Raw genomic sequence first — 13,073 nt, forward strand, 5'->3', positions numbered from 1 at the left:
GTTCTCAAGAAGGGATCTGCAGTTGCTTTCAGCTGTGCTAAGAAACTGACTCTCATACAGTTGAAAAGATTTAGTCTGTCGTCTAAAAGACAAATGTACTGACATGGCAGAAGAGCTTCATCTGAGCATCTTCATAAGATTAATGGCAAAACCAAAACTGAGTCGCTTGACATAGGCAGAATTGATCTCTCATTCAGCAGAAAACAGTTGTATGAGCACAAGATAAAGTATAGGACATAGTTAGGCTGTTGTGTTGGTTGAAATGATACTCAGTTCAGCACTATGGACATTCTGAGCAGCCTCTACTTTCCCACTGTGAAGGTCTGCAGAAATTGTGGCTTGCCTGTGACAGGTGTTAGTGATTATGCATCATTTGGGGAGTCCAGGTGTGGTGTTTAGCCAACTCCCACTTCCTGCTAGCCCACTATAAAAGCAGAGGACCTTCCTCTTTCTTGCCTTGCCTTCCTGCTTGCCAGCATCGCCATCCAGTTTGCTGCTACTCTTTGCTTCACCACATAGCCATCAATCCAGGAGGGGTGGACAAAGCCATTGACATCAATCTGGTTGTATGTATATATATATATTTTGTATCTATTTTTTCCTCCCCTATATTTTCTTTGTAAACTCCTTCCTTTGAATACCTTTTATTTATTGTTAAAGTTTTCTATTTTAACTTCCAAATCGAAGTGAGATTATTTATTTGGGTGTGCTTTACCTTTCTTCTCTACCTCTAATTCCTTTCCTTTAGAAAAAAAATGGGGGGAGAGGGAAAGGCATCCTATGAACTGTTATGGGTTCTATTACCTGTATTTGAGTCTGTGGGAAATTTAAACTAGAACTGAGACAGAAGGTTAACAGATGACCTCAGGCGAGTGAATGGGGCAGGCAAAGGGAAAAATATCAATAGGAGAGTGAGGTTTGGGACACTTATTGTTTTTCTTGACTCCTTGTTGTTTGGTTTATTTTGCTTTGCTTTGTTTCTTTGGCTGGCTTACCTCCACAACGACATTGCATTTGGTTCCATATCAGACATTGAAGATGAAGCTTAATAGAGCTGCACCAAAAGATGTTGTTTCCCACCTCTACCAGCTGAAGCATATAATGTGATTATTCCTCTCTGCCATTCTCTGATTGAATGCAGATAGAAATCCTCCTGCAAATCTTTAACAGCTGGTCCCAACAGTACAAAGTTTTAGTTTAACTTCTGTTGAGTTGTGTATAATTGCTTGATAGAATGTGAAGGGGAATGCAGAATACAACATTTTGGACTGTTTTGTTGTTTTGGGTGAACTGAAATGAAATGCAGAATGCAACATTTTTAACTGTGTTGTTGTTTTGGATGAACTGAAGGGAAATGCAGAATGCAACATTTTTGACTGTTGTTTTGGATGAACTGAAGGGAAATGCAGAATGCAACATTTTTAACTGTGTTATTGCTTTGGATGAACTGAAGGGAAATGCAGAATGCAACATTTTTGACTGTGTTGTTTTGGATGAACTGAAGGGAAATGCAGAATGCAACATTTTGGACTGTGTTGTTTTGGATGAACTGAAGGGAAATGCAGAATGCAACATTTTTGAATGTGTTGTTTTGGATGAACTGAAGGGAAATGCAGAATGCAACATTTTTGACTGTGTTGTTGTTTTTTATGAACTGAAGGGAAATGCAGAATGCAACATTTTTGACTGTGTTGTTCTTGGTTTTTATGCACTGCTTCTGACTGCATCTAACTTTATTCAGATCTGGAAACTTAAAAGCTTATCTCTCCTTTTACTACTTATTCCTTAGTGGCAGAGAATTGTACCAACACTGAGCAAATTGTGGTGTTATAGTTAGCACTGGAGTGTACCTGTAAACAGGGTTGTAGAAGGACCACTTTAAGGGAGACAGCCCAATTAATACTGCTCCTTAAAACTGAATGTTGTGAAATGAACCAAGACCATAGAGCAGCAAGCAAGTGATCTTTGAAACTGTGATGACACTTAGAGTTTTCATCTTTCTGGAACATGAACCAGCAGCCTGCAGGCAAATATTCTCTAAGTAGGGCCACCACCAATCACCTGGGCTAAGCAGGCTGCCAATATCCACTCAGCACAAATGTGTTTTTCAGGAGAAGGATCTCTTGCTTTTTTTCCTTATTCATGTAGCTCCCATTAATGTCAAAGGAAACTATGTGTTTGTGGGAAGAAAATGGATCCCCTGAGGGTGGCAAGCATTGTAAGGGTAATGTTCTTCTGTTACATTTTATGCACTGCTTATTTTTATGAGTTGTTGTAATTGTTTAGTGTGTGTGACTGCTTTAGGGCCTGCTGTCAGGTGTGGAGTCGTTGCATAAAAAGGCTTCGTGAATGAAATACTGAGGATGCAGAAGAACATCCTCAGCCTTCTAATGTCAGCAAAGCAAATATAGAATACTCAGAATGCAAACCTGCATAAGGAGCAACCAAACCCAAGAGCTGCCTGAGAACTGTGGGGAAAAAACACATGTTCCTAACTGACCAATTAGTGCTTCCAGTTATTGACATTTGGGTAATTGATTAAGCTCTGTATCAGTTCTGAAACCACTGGTCTGCAGGGAGGAGAGCTTAGAAAGGCAACATTGATTAAATACTCTGAACTTGAGAAACCAGATATTAGTGGTCACATGGCTAATTTGTAAATCAAATACATTTACAGTATAAACAACTTATTTATCCTTGTTTTAGAGGCAACTTCTTGACATGAAATTGAAAGTGCTGAGACCTGAGCTAACTCAATTGTTCCATAGTAATGGTGAACATTTTGCATTGGTTTTATACCATCAGGCAGTAAAAATTAGATATGCCATGACAACAATGCAATGATTATTTTGTTTGGTTTCGAGTTGTGGTAATTAGACCTTTTATTGATACAAGTTGTTGCTACCAGTGGCTGGATTTCTTTGGCACTATGGGCTCAGTAGAGGCATTTTAAACACTGAACAGAGAGTTGTTTTTAACATCAGTTAAGACAGACCACTCCTAACTTGTGAAAATAAATATTTCTATAATCACCCAAACATTTTTTTTTTTGCTGTTGTTACATGAAGTTCTTCATTCTGAGAATTTTTATGTACATGGATGTGTGTTTTAAACTGCAGAGAGTGGAGGTCCCCTGCTTCCTGGAACTTCGATAATAAAATTGTTATCAGGACTGAAGTTATCTTTCAACATTATGGTCCTAAAAAAAAAACCCTTTATCAACCATAGAATCATAGTTCCAAAAAATCATGTTCTAAATTTGGGAATCATGTTCCAAAAAAACTATAACAATGGCTGTGGTTCTCTGCATAAGGGTCTTTGTTAGGGTGAAGAAGAATAATTGCTTTTTCTCCTGTGCTTTTTGTTTTGATGGTGTTTTTCCTTGGTGCAAACCTGCTCATTTGGAGTTCAGTCCACTCAAGTGAATGGTTCTACTGGATGTGTAATGCACTAGCAGAAAAGCTGTAAGTCATGGAAGGCACTGGGCTTTTTCTGCTTGTTTGCTTCTTTGTTGGGGTTTGGTTTTTAATTAGCATGCAATTTGCTAGCCAGTCCTTGGCCACGGGAGATTCTATGATTCAGACCAGCTGTGGTGGTTTGGGTGTTCCCTGCCCCTCCACACTTTGGATCCAATCACCCAGATTAGACTCAGCTGGCTCTGGAAAGTCTACCTTCTCCTGCCCCTCTCAACTTTACCCCAGCCCCAAGGAATAATGGAGGTTCAGCCAGGGGGTTAGGAAGCAAAGTGAATTAATCAAACAGCAGAGGGGCTGGAGAGAGAAAAAAATGCATCTCTGAGTTCCCCAGCAGAAGGACTCCCTTACCTGTGTCTGGATTCTTGTTCTTATACCTCTCAGCAAGCCTGTGAGTGAAGTAGACATCAGCACTGTTATCTAATCCTTCTCACCAAAACATTCCAGCTAGCTTCAAACTAACACACCAGTGCTATGGGAATACAAGAAATTATCATATCTTAATGTGGAATACTCTGAGGGAAAAAAATCCCCCTAGAACAGGCTGCAGAGCCCCACCTCTTGTAGCCTGTCCTCACAGCAGAAGTGCACGAGAGCTGGTCCTTCTAATTAGGCTTGATTGCTGAGTAAGTGCAAACAGCTGAGGCTCAGGGCTCCTAGCACAGCTGTTAGCTATTCAGCAGAAAGTCGGGTGACTGCAAGATGGAGAGGTTTGGGCAGTCTCAGGAAGGCGTGTGAGCTTGGAGCTCCAGGGCAAGAAGCGTCTCCTTGAAGGGTGAGTACGGGTTGGGGTGTCCTGGTGAAGTTTGTGACAGCCCTGGGCACACTAGCACAGGGCACTGGCTTTGCTCAGCCTTGCTTTGTTTTGCAAAGGCTTCCGAGGCTGAGCCGGAGGCATAAACAAACACGTATCAGGAGCTGGGCGAAGGCAGGGGTGGGGAAAGCCTGTTTGCCAGTTAGGGTCACTTTGTCTTACAGTGCTTGGCTTTCTAAGCCCAGCCTGGAAAGTTTTTGCTTACTTCTTCCTCCTCAGCACAGCACTTTTTGAGTTGGTTGGGTTTGTCTTTTTGGTGCTTGCTTTATTTGTTTGTCTGTTGGTGAATTCCAAGGCTGTATGAGTTAGCTTGATCCAAAGCAGTTCAGAAACGTTTGCTCAGAGTACTTGTTGAGAGTGAGATTTCTGTGGTCCTGAGGTACAAGTGAACTTAGTGTTGGTATCTGTAGGAAAATGTTCATTTACCTTTTTTGTATGTTTGCTGGCATATCTTTTGGATGTGTTTTTCTTACCAAGAGCAGCAAGTCAGCACTCTAGCAGTGTGTTAGGAAAATGACTTCTGTAATGAAATGCAAGAGGGAATGGTTTTGGGTTTTTTTGGGGTTTTTTTGATGTTGTGGCTTAATTTTAGCCACCAACTTTGCTTCCAATCCAGAGCAGCTCCATGGAGCTGTGTTCAGGTGCCTCCCTCAGCAAGTGTGTACTACCTCAAATTCTAAGCTTGACTTCTTTTTGGTTTGTTTTTTTTTTTTTGTTTAACTTCATTTCAGTTTTGAAATACCTGAATAGGTCAAATGCTAAGGCTGCAGTTTGCCTCTGCTGTCTGCTTGCCCAGACCCGACTAAAATCTCAAGGCTGGCAGCAAACTGCCCACTGAGAAAATGGTTGTTCAATGAATCAAATTGGCTTGGTGAAAAGGGTTGATTGCAAAGTGAGTGTGGTTGGGAGAAAGGGACTGTGTCTTGTATAGCATTACCCCTCCTAAAGAACAGCTACAGCTGAGTGTCAGAAAGTCTGGTTTAAACTTCAGCATGCAAGGGCAGAATATAGGTCCTCACACTGTTGTGTACTCCTTTTCTTTGACCTGAGCTTTGTTTGGCAATGTAAACTGTTAAATGATCTACTGAAAAGCCAAAGACTTCAGGTGCTTTGAGGCAAGGGGAATGGAGTATTAAATCTATCTGGTCCCCCCCAAGATATTATTTTATCTAGTATCATGTACACAAAATGTAGTGGTCTTAAACTTTTGCCAGTGTGAATTTAATAGAGACTTTTAGACTGTACAGATCAGTGTAACATTTGTGCTAGAACTTGGTTGCCTTTTGGAAAGAGGAAATACTTCAGAACATTTTAGGTCATGCAATGGAATATAGCAAAAACCTAACTAGATATGTCAAGTGATCAAAGAACCTGTGATAGTGCATATTGAACTTTCTCTGCCTGCATTTCCTCACTTTCTACCATTTTTTTGATTTCTCTGAATCTAATAATCATCAGGGACAATTAAAAGCTTGTAATGGTGGTTTTATGCAAATGAAAATGTCATTTCATGCTGTGAATTTGACTTGCAATGTACATTGCTCTGCCTATTCCCTCAAGTAAAATGGATGTCTTCTGGTTCAAGGCTGATGGGTTTTAAGTACCCTTTGGATGTAGTGTTTTTTTCTTGTATATCATCATTCACAGAACCCTATGGAAGCAGGTTATTAACATTTCAGCCCAAACAGTCTTCTCATATGAACTGTGTGCTGGGCCCAGTCCTGTTCAATATCTTTATTGATCATCTCAACCAAGAGATTGAATTCCAGTATCAGTAAGTTTGCAGATGATGCCAAGCTAGGAGCAGATGTGGATCTGTTTGAGGGTAGGAGAGCCCTGCAGAGGGACCCTGACAGGCTGGATGGGTGGGCAAAGGCCAATGGGATGAGATTGAACAAGGCCAAGTGCAGGGTTCTACATTTTGGCCACAACAACCCCAAGCAGCACTACAGGCTGGGGACTGAGTGGCTGAGAGCAGCCAGGCGGAAAGAGACTTGGGGGTACTGATAGATAGTAGCTAAAAATGAGCCAAGAGGGTGCTCAGGGGAGCCAATGGCATCCTGATCTGCATCAGGAACAATGCGGCCAGTAGGACAAGGAGGTCATTCTGCCCCTGTACTCAGCACTGCTCAGGCCACACCTTGAGTACTGTGTCCAGTTCTGGGCTTCTTAATTCAAGAGAGATGTTGAGGTGCTGGAATGTGTCCAGAGAAGGACAACAAGGCTGGTGAGGGGCCTGGAACACAAACCCTATGGGGAGAGGCTGAGGGAGCTGGGGATGTGCAGCCTGCAGAAGAGGAGGCTCAGGGAAAACCTTACTGCTGTCTACAGCTACCTGAAGGGAGGTTGTAGCCAGGTGGGGGTTGGTCTCTTCTCCCAGACAACCAGCAACAGAACAAGAGGACACAGTCTCAAGTTGTGCCAGGGGAGGTCTAGGCTGGATGTGAGGAGGAAGTTCTTCAGAGAGAGAGTGATTGGCATTGGAATGGGCTGCCCAGGGAGGTGGTGGAGTCACCTTCCCTGGAGGTGTTGAAGACAAGACTGGATGGTGCACTTGGTGCCGTGGTCTAATTGACTGGCTAGGACTTGGTGACAAGTTGGACTGGATGAGCTTGGAGATCTCTTCCAACTTGGATGATTCTATGATTCAAAGTGAGGTTGCATCTTGGGCTTTTTTTAACATAGATATTTGTGTATTGATTCCATGGCTACCTAAATGCCATTTTAATATTACACAATATTTTGCAACTTCCTTTGTAACTAGAAAATAGTTCTTCTCTGAATCACTGGGATTATTAGTGTGGCTGTAAAGGGATTTTCCTTTTCTATAGGGTCTCTGAAGAGGAGAAAAAATGTCATTGTTTCTAGACTGTATTCAAAATGCATGTGAAGAAATTGGAGGGAGGAGCATTCCTGAAGAGTTTTGTTCTAATGATTTAGCAAAACACCTCCTCTGTTCTTAAAAGCTATTGCAGAGTTAAAATCACACAACCAAGTGACACCTTCACACATGCCCACTAAATTCCATCAAAAACATGTAGCAAAAGAAAGGCAAAATACTATTCCATGTTTTCAACTGAGCTTTAGTCAAGACAGGGATACCTCCTTTGGCTTGGGAAGTCTGTAAGATCATGGTAACTATTATGTGAGGTAGATGAACCTGACAAGGTGATAATCTCTCATGTCTGTGGATCTGAATACATTTATTGTCACTTATGCAGAACATTTGGCTTCCAAACAGGCAGCAAGATATTGAAATTGTGGAAAACCTGGTTTTTTCAAACACTTCAAAGACTATCCAATGAACTAGACCATGGCACTAGGTGCCTCAGCCAGGCTTTTCTTCAACACCTCCAGGGATGGCAACTCCACCACCTCCCTGGGCAGCCCATTCCAATGCCAATCACTCTCTCTGCCAACAACTTCCTCCTAACATCCAGCCTATACCTCCCCTGGCACAACTTGAGACTGTGTCCCCTTGTTCTGTTGCTGGTTCATATCTATGGGGAATTAATCTGGTCCTGAATGTAAACAATTTCAACAGCCTCTGCTTTCAGACATTTAGAAATACATATTCAAAAGCAGTCTTTCATTTGTTGCTGCATGACTTTGATTATTTAAGGACATTATCTCTGTGAATTTCTACCTCCCCAGATACTTTTCCTGAAGCTCTGAAATATATTGTCCTGTTAGTAGGCTTTGTCATAAATTGAGCCCTTATTACTCTTGTCTTGAGTCTTACTGGTTTTGTAACACAATGATAGGTAATTTCTCACTGTTCCTCTAACATGTGCTAAGATAGCAAACAGATGGCATATTTATTATTAAGATATCTCCCTACATGTATGGTGCTTAGCAAACATGCATTGTAAGGATGCCAGAGAGTCCAGAGTAATCTGTTACAAAGACTTGTTCATTCCCAGACTGAAGCAGAGGGATGGGGAATAGGGAGGATGGGGCATAAGAGGTCTTAACACTTAAATAATTGCAGGGAGGTGCTTTGAACACTCCCTTTCCTGAGTGACAGGTTCTCAGCTTTCTCTAACACTTAGTGGAAGTTAGCTAACCAAACTCATTGCTGTACCTTGCCTGCTCTTTTATTTGCCACAGCAAAAAATCCTTGCTGGCCCGTGCCTTGCTGGTGGGGTCACTCTTAGCCGTGAGGCTAAGAAAGTACTTCTAAAACAATCCAGAGGTAGAACCTCTGTCAGAGCTCAGGGTTCTGGTAAAATGTTTCTAATGCTCTAGTTTGCAGAGATCCATCATTCATTACACCTGCTAGGAATCTGCTCTCAGTGACTATACAACAGAATCAACCAGGTTGGAAGAGACCTCCAGGATCATCCAGGCCAACCTAGTCCTAGCCAGTCACCTAGACCATGGCACTAAGTGCCTCATCCAGGCTTTTCTTCAACACCTCCACCACCTCCCTGGGCAGCCCATTCCAATGCCAATCACTCTCTCTGCCAACAACTCCCTCCTAACATCCAGCCTATACTTCCCCTGGCACATGTTGAGACTGTGTCCCCTTGTTCTGTTGCTGCTTGCCTGGCAGAAGAGACCAACCCCACCTGGCTACAGCCTCCCTTCAGGTAGCTGTAGACAGCAATGAGCTCTGCCCTGAGCCTCCTCCAGGCTGCACACCCCCAGCTCCCTCAGCCTCTCCTCACAGGGCTGTGCTCCAGGCCCTTCACCAGCTTTGTCACCCTTCTCTGGACACCTTCCAGCATCTCTCTTGAATTGAATATTGAATATTCACCAATAATATATGCTAATTGAATATTGGTGTATTCATTAACTTTAATTAAGCTCCTTGAAATGCCATGCTTTCTAAATTGAATTGATGCTTGTATCAGTCTTCTAGAAATGATTTATAATGGTTGTGAAGTGGCTGTGATCTGGGCTCATGATACAGACTGTATTTTCTGTGGCTGAAAAAAAAACCCTTGTAGGATATTTAGTTTTTGTAGCAATGAGTCTCTTCCACTGATATGCATATCATAATCTTACAGACACGTAGTTGATAAAACAGGAGCTTTGTGCTCTGTCCTGAATTTCCAAGCTGTTCAGCATTATTCAGTCATTAGCTGTGCTCATGTGCTTACAGTCTACAGTTAAGTTGGGTGTTTTTGTGTGTGTAGTTGTTTGCAGTATAACTCAGTAGGACAAGGGAGGTTTTTCTTCCCCTGTACTCAACACTGGTCAGGCAACACCTTGAGTCCTGTGTCCAGTTCAAGAGAGATGTTGAGGTGCTGGAATGTGTCCAGAGAAGGGCAACAAAGCTGGTGAGGGGCCTGGAGCATAAACCCTATGAGGAGAGGCTGAGGGAGCTGGGGGTGTTTAGCCTGGAGAAGAAGAGGCTCAGGGGTGATCTTATTACTCTCTACAACTACCTGAAGGGGCATTGTAGCCAGGTGGGGGTTGGCCTCTTCTCCCAGGTAACCAGCAATAGAACAAGGGGACACAGTCTCAAGTTGTGCCAGGGTAGGTATAGGCTGGATGTTAGGAAGAAGTTCTTCACAGAGAGAGTGATTGGCATTGGAATGGGCTGCCCAGGGAGGTGGTGGAGTCTCTTTCCCTGGAGGTGTTGAAGCAAAGCCTGGATGAGGCACTTGGTACCATGGGCTAGTTAACTGGATAGGGCTGGGTGATAGATTGACCTGGATGACCTTGGAGGTCTCTTCTAACCTGGTTGATTCTATGATTCAGCCACACAAATGGCTTTGGTAGTTTCAAACAGGCAACTTTCTATTTCCTTTGTAAGAAGGAGGGAACATGGTGAGTTTCCACTAAACCAGCTCTATTCTTTTATAGTGCTAGTATTTCATCATGGTCAGTAAAACCTATCCTGCATTTCTGCCTGGTTATTGAATTGCTTTACTACCAGCAAGTCATAGTTTTGGACCACCTGACTTGGTGCTGCTCAGAAGAGAAAATATATTTCCTGTGTTCCTATTCTCTCCTGCTCTCCTTTGTATTTTATTATCTGTGTTGCAGGGCTAGGGGGAGTAGCAATTTTATACATCCTGAAAAAGATGAGTCAGCTAGGAAGTGTCTTAAACTCTGAGAAGCTGAAACTGCACAATGTCTTTTTTAAGTTGTGGGCTAGATACAATGAGCTTAAATGTTTCATTGAGGAACTTGCTCACTGCTATTCACTGCTCTGAGCTCCTCAAGTAATGTCTTAAAGCAGAAAATCTGCTAATGAATTTAGAAGGAGCATAGAAGTGATGTTTTGGACAGGCTACTTTGCTTCCTTCACACTTTGTGAGTGCAAAGCCACAGATCATAGAATCAACCAGGTTGGAAGAGACCTCCAGGATCATCCAGGGCAACCTAGCACACAGCCCTAGCCAGTCAGCCAGACCATGGCACTAAGTGCCTCAGCCAGGCTTTGCTTCAACACCTCCACGGGCGGTGACTCCACCACCTCCCTGGGCAGCCCATTCCAATGCCAATCACTCTCTCTGCCAACAACTTCCTCCTAACATCCAGCCTAGACCTTCCCTGACACAGCTTGAGACTGTGTCCCCTTGTTGCTGCTTGCCTGGCAGAAGAGACCATTTCCCACCTGGCTACAACCTCCCTTCAGACAGTTGTAGACAGCAATGAGGTCAACCCTGAGCCGCCTCTTCTGCAGGCTGCACACCCCCAGCTCCCTCAGCCTCTCCTCACAGGGCTGTGTTCCAGGCCCCTCACCAGCCTTGTCACCCTTCTCTGGCCATGTTCTAGTACATCTCTCTTGAATTGAGGAACCCAGAACTGGACACAGGACTCAAGGTATGGCCTGAGCAGTGCTGAGTACAGGGGCGGAATAACCTCCCTTGTCCTACTAGCCATGCTATTCCTGATCCAGGCCAGGATGCCATTGGCTCTCTTGGCCACCTGAGCACACTGCTGGCTCATGTTCAGCTACTATCTACCAGTACCCCCAGTTCCCTTTCTGCCTGGCTGCTTCAGCATGCAATTTTCTTCCTAAATTAATCCAAATCTGACTCCTGCTTGGAAGGCAGATCATGGCAGAGCATGTACAGCATGCATCAGTACAGGCTGGGAGGTGATCTGCTGGAAAGCAGCCCTGTGGAGAGTGACCTGGGAGTCCTGGTGGATAACAAGTTAACCATGGCACAGCAATGTGCCCTTGGATCCTGGGGTGTATTAGGAAGAGTGTGTCCAGCAGATCAAGGGAGGTCCTCCTGCCTCTCCACTTTGCCCTGCTGAGACCTCATCTTGAATATTGTGTCCAGGTTTGGGCTCCCCAGTTTAAGAGGGACAGGGATCTGCTGGAGAGAGACCAGCAGAGAGCTATGAGGATGATGAGGGGACAGGAGGGCATGGCTGATGAGGAGAGGCTGAGGGACCTGGGGCTGTTTAGTCTGGAGAAGAGAAGATTTAGAGGGGATTTGATAAATGTTTCTAGGTATCTGAAGGCTGCCAGGAGTGGGGGGACAGGCTCTGCTCAGTGCTCCCTGGGATAGGACAAGGAGCAGTGGATGTAAACTGCAGCACAAGAGGTTCAGCCTCAAGACAAGGGGGAACTTCTTTACTGTAAGGGTCACAGAGCACTGGAACAGGCTCCCCAGAGAGGTTGTGTGGTCTCTTTCTGTGGAGCTTTTCAAGACCTGTCTAGATGTTTTCCTCTGTGATCTGTCTTAGTATTATCCTGCTCTGGTGTGGGGAGGGGGGGGGGGGGTGTTGGTCTCAATGATCTCCTTGGGTCCCTTCCAACCCCTAATATCCTGTGAGCCTGTGATTTTCTGATGTCAGACCTGGATGCTTTCCATTTTCACAGATGTACCTGAACTTCACATATTGCTAGGCCGATATGTGGCTGCTGGAGTGACTGGATTCTGAGCCCAGAATGATTCATCTAATAAAAACAGGCTTGTGGCCAAAGATCTTTCACAGATCTATGGACCTACATTAAAAGGGAGTTAGTTTGGGTGCCTGCCTTTTTATTTCTCTAAAACAGAAGGACTTGGAGAAAAAAAGTGAACTTGTGTTCAGTAAACAAGGCTTGGACTCGGTCTTTGGTAGTCTCCAAACTAGAAACTGAACTTCCATTTGATAGCTGTGCTTATGCTTTCTGTTTGGTTTAAGTGGAAAACAAATCTCATGAGAAATTGTGGTTGAAAGAGGTGTTAAGGTAATTTAAAGAAAGTTCTACTGAGCTGTCAGAATCTTCTTGCCCAGCATAGGTAAATCATTGTTAGCAACCACCAATGCTTTGGCATCTGACTGTGGCACCCAAATTAGGAGCATTTTGTTCAATTGGGAAAAAATAATAGATGCTTTCAGAGGCTGTTCAGGACTTCTGGGAATAGAAACATACTCTGCAGGTGCTCATCTGCCTCTGCTATTACAGAGGAGGAGGAGGGTGTTTGTCCTTAGGTGAGTGTGGTGTGGTCTGATTCTTCCATGTTCTGTCCCAGTGTTAGCTGCGTTAGAGCAAAGCACAGTATGCATCCCTGCATTAGGAATGTAGGGAAAGAGTCATAGAATGGTTTAGTTTGGAAGGGACCTCAAGGATCATCCAGTTCCAACCCCCTACCATAGGCAGGGACACCTCCCACTAGAGCAGGTTGCTCAAGACCTCATCCAACCTGGCCTTCAATACCTCCAGGTAGGGAGCAGCCACAACCTCCCTGAGCAGCCTGTGCCAGTGTCTCACCACCCTCACTGCAAAGAAACCTTTCCTAACATCTACTTGGAATCTCCCCTCTGCCACTTTAACCCCATTACCCCTTCTTCTGTCATAACAAGACCTTGTCAATAGTCCCTCCCCA

General features: G+C 44.0%; 1 long non-coding RNA gene across 1 annotated transcript in view; it reads left to right on the forward strand.

The window, feature by feature from the left end:
* The first annotated feature begins 474 nt into the window (after nucleotides 1–474).
* LOC135180288 (uncharacterized) overlaps nucleotides 475–13,073 on the forward strand; it is a 112,620-nt gene continuing 100,021 nt past the window's right edge. The window contains exon 1 of the long non-coding RNA XR_010304365.1: nucleotides 475–566. This is a non-coding gene — a long non-coding RNA (uncharacterized LOC135180288). The remainder of the gene's footprint in view (nucleotides 567–13,073) is intronic.

Source organism: Pogoniulus pusillus, chromosome 13, assembly GCF_015220805.1.
Source record: "Pogoniulus pusillus isolate bPogPus1 chromosome 13, bPogPus1.pri, whole genome shotgun sequence".
NCBI classification, from domain to species: domain Eukaryota; kingdom Metazoa; phylum Chordata; class Aves; order Piciformes; family Lybiidae; genus Pogoniulus; species Pogoniulus pusillus.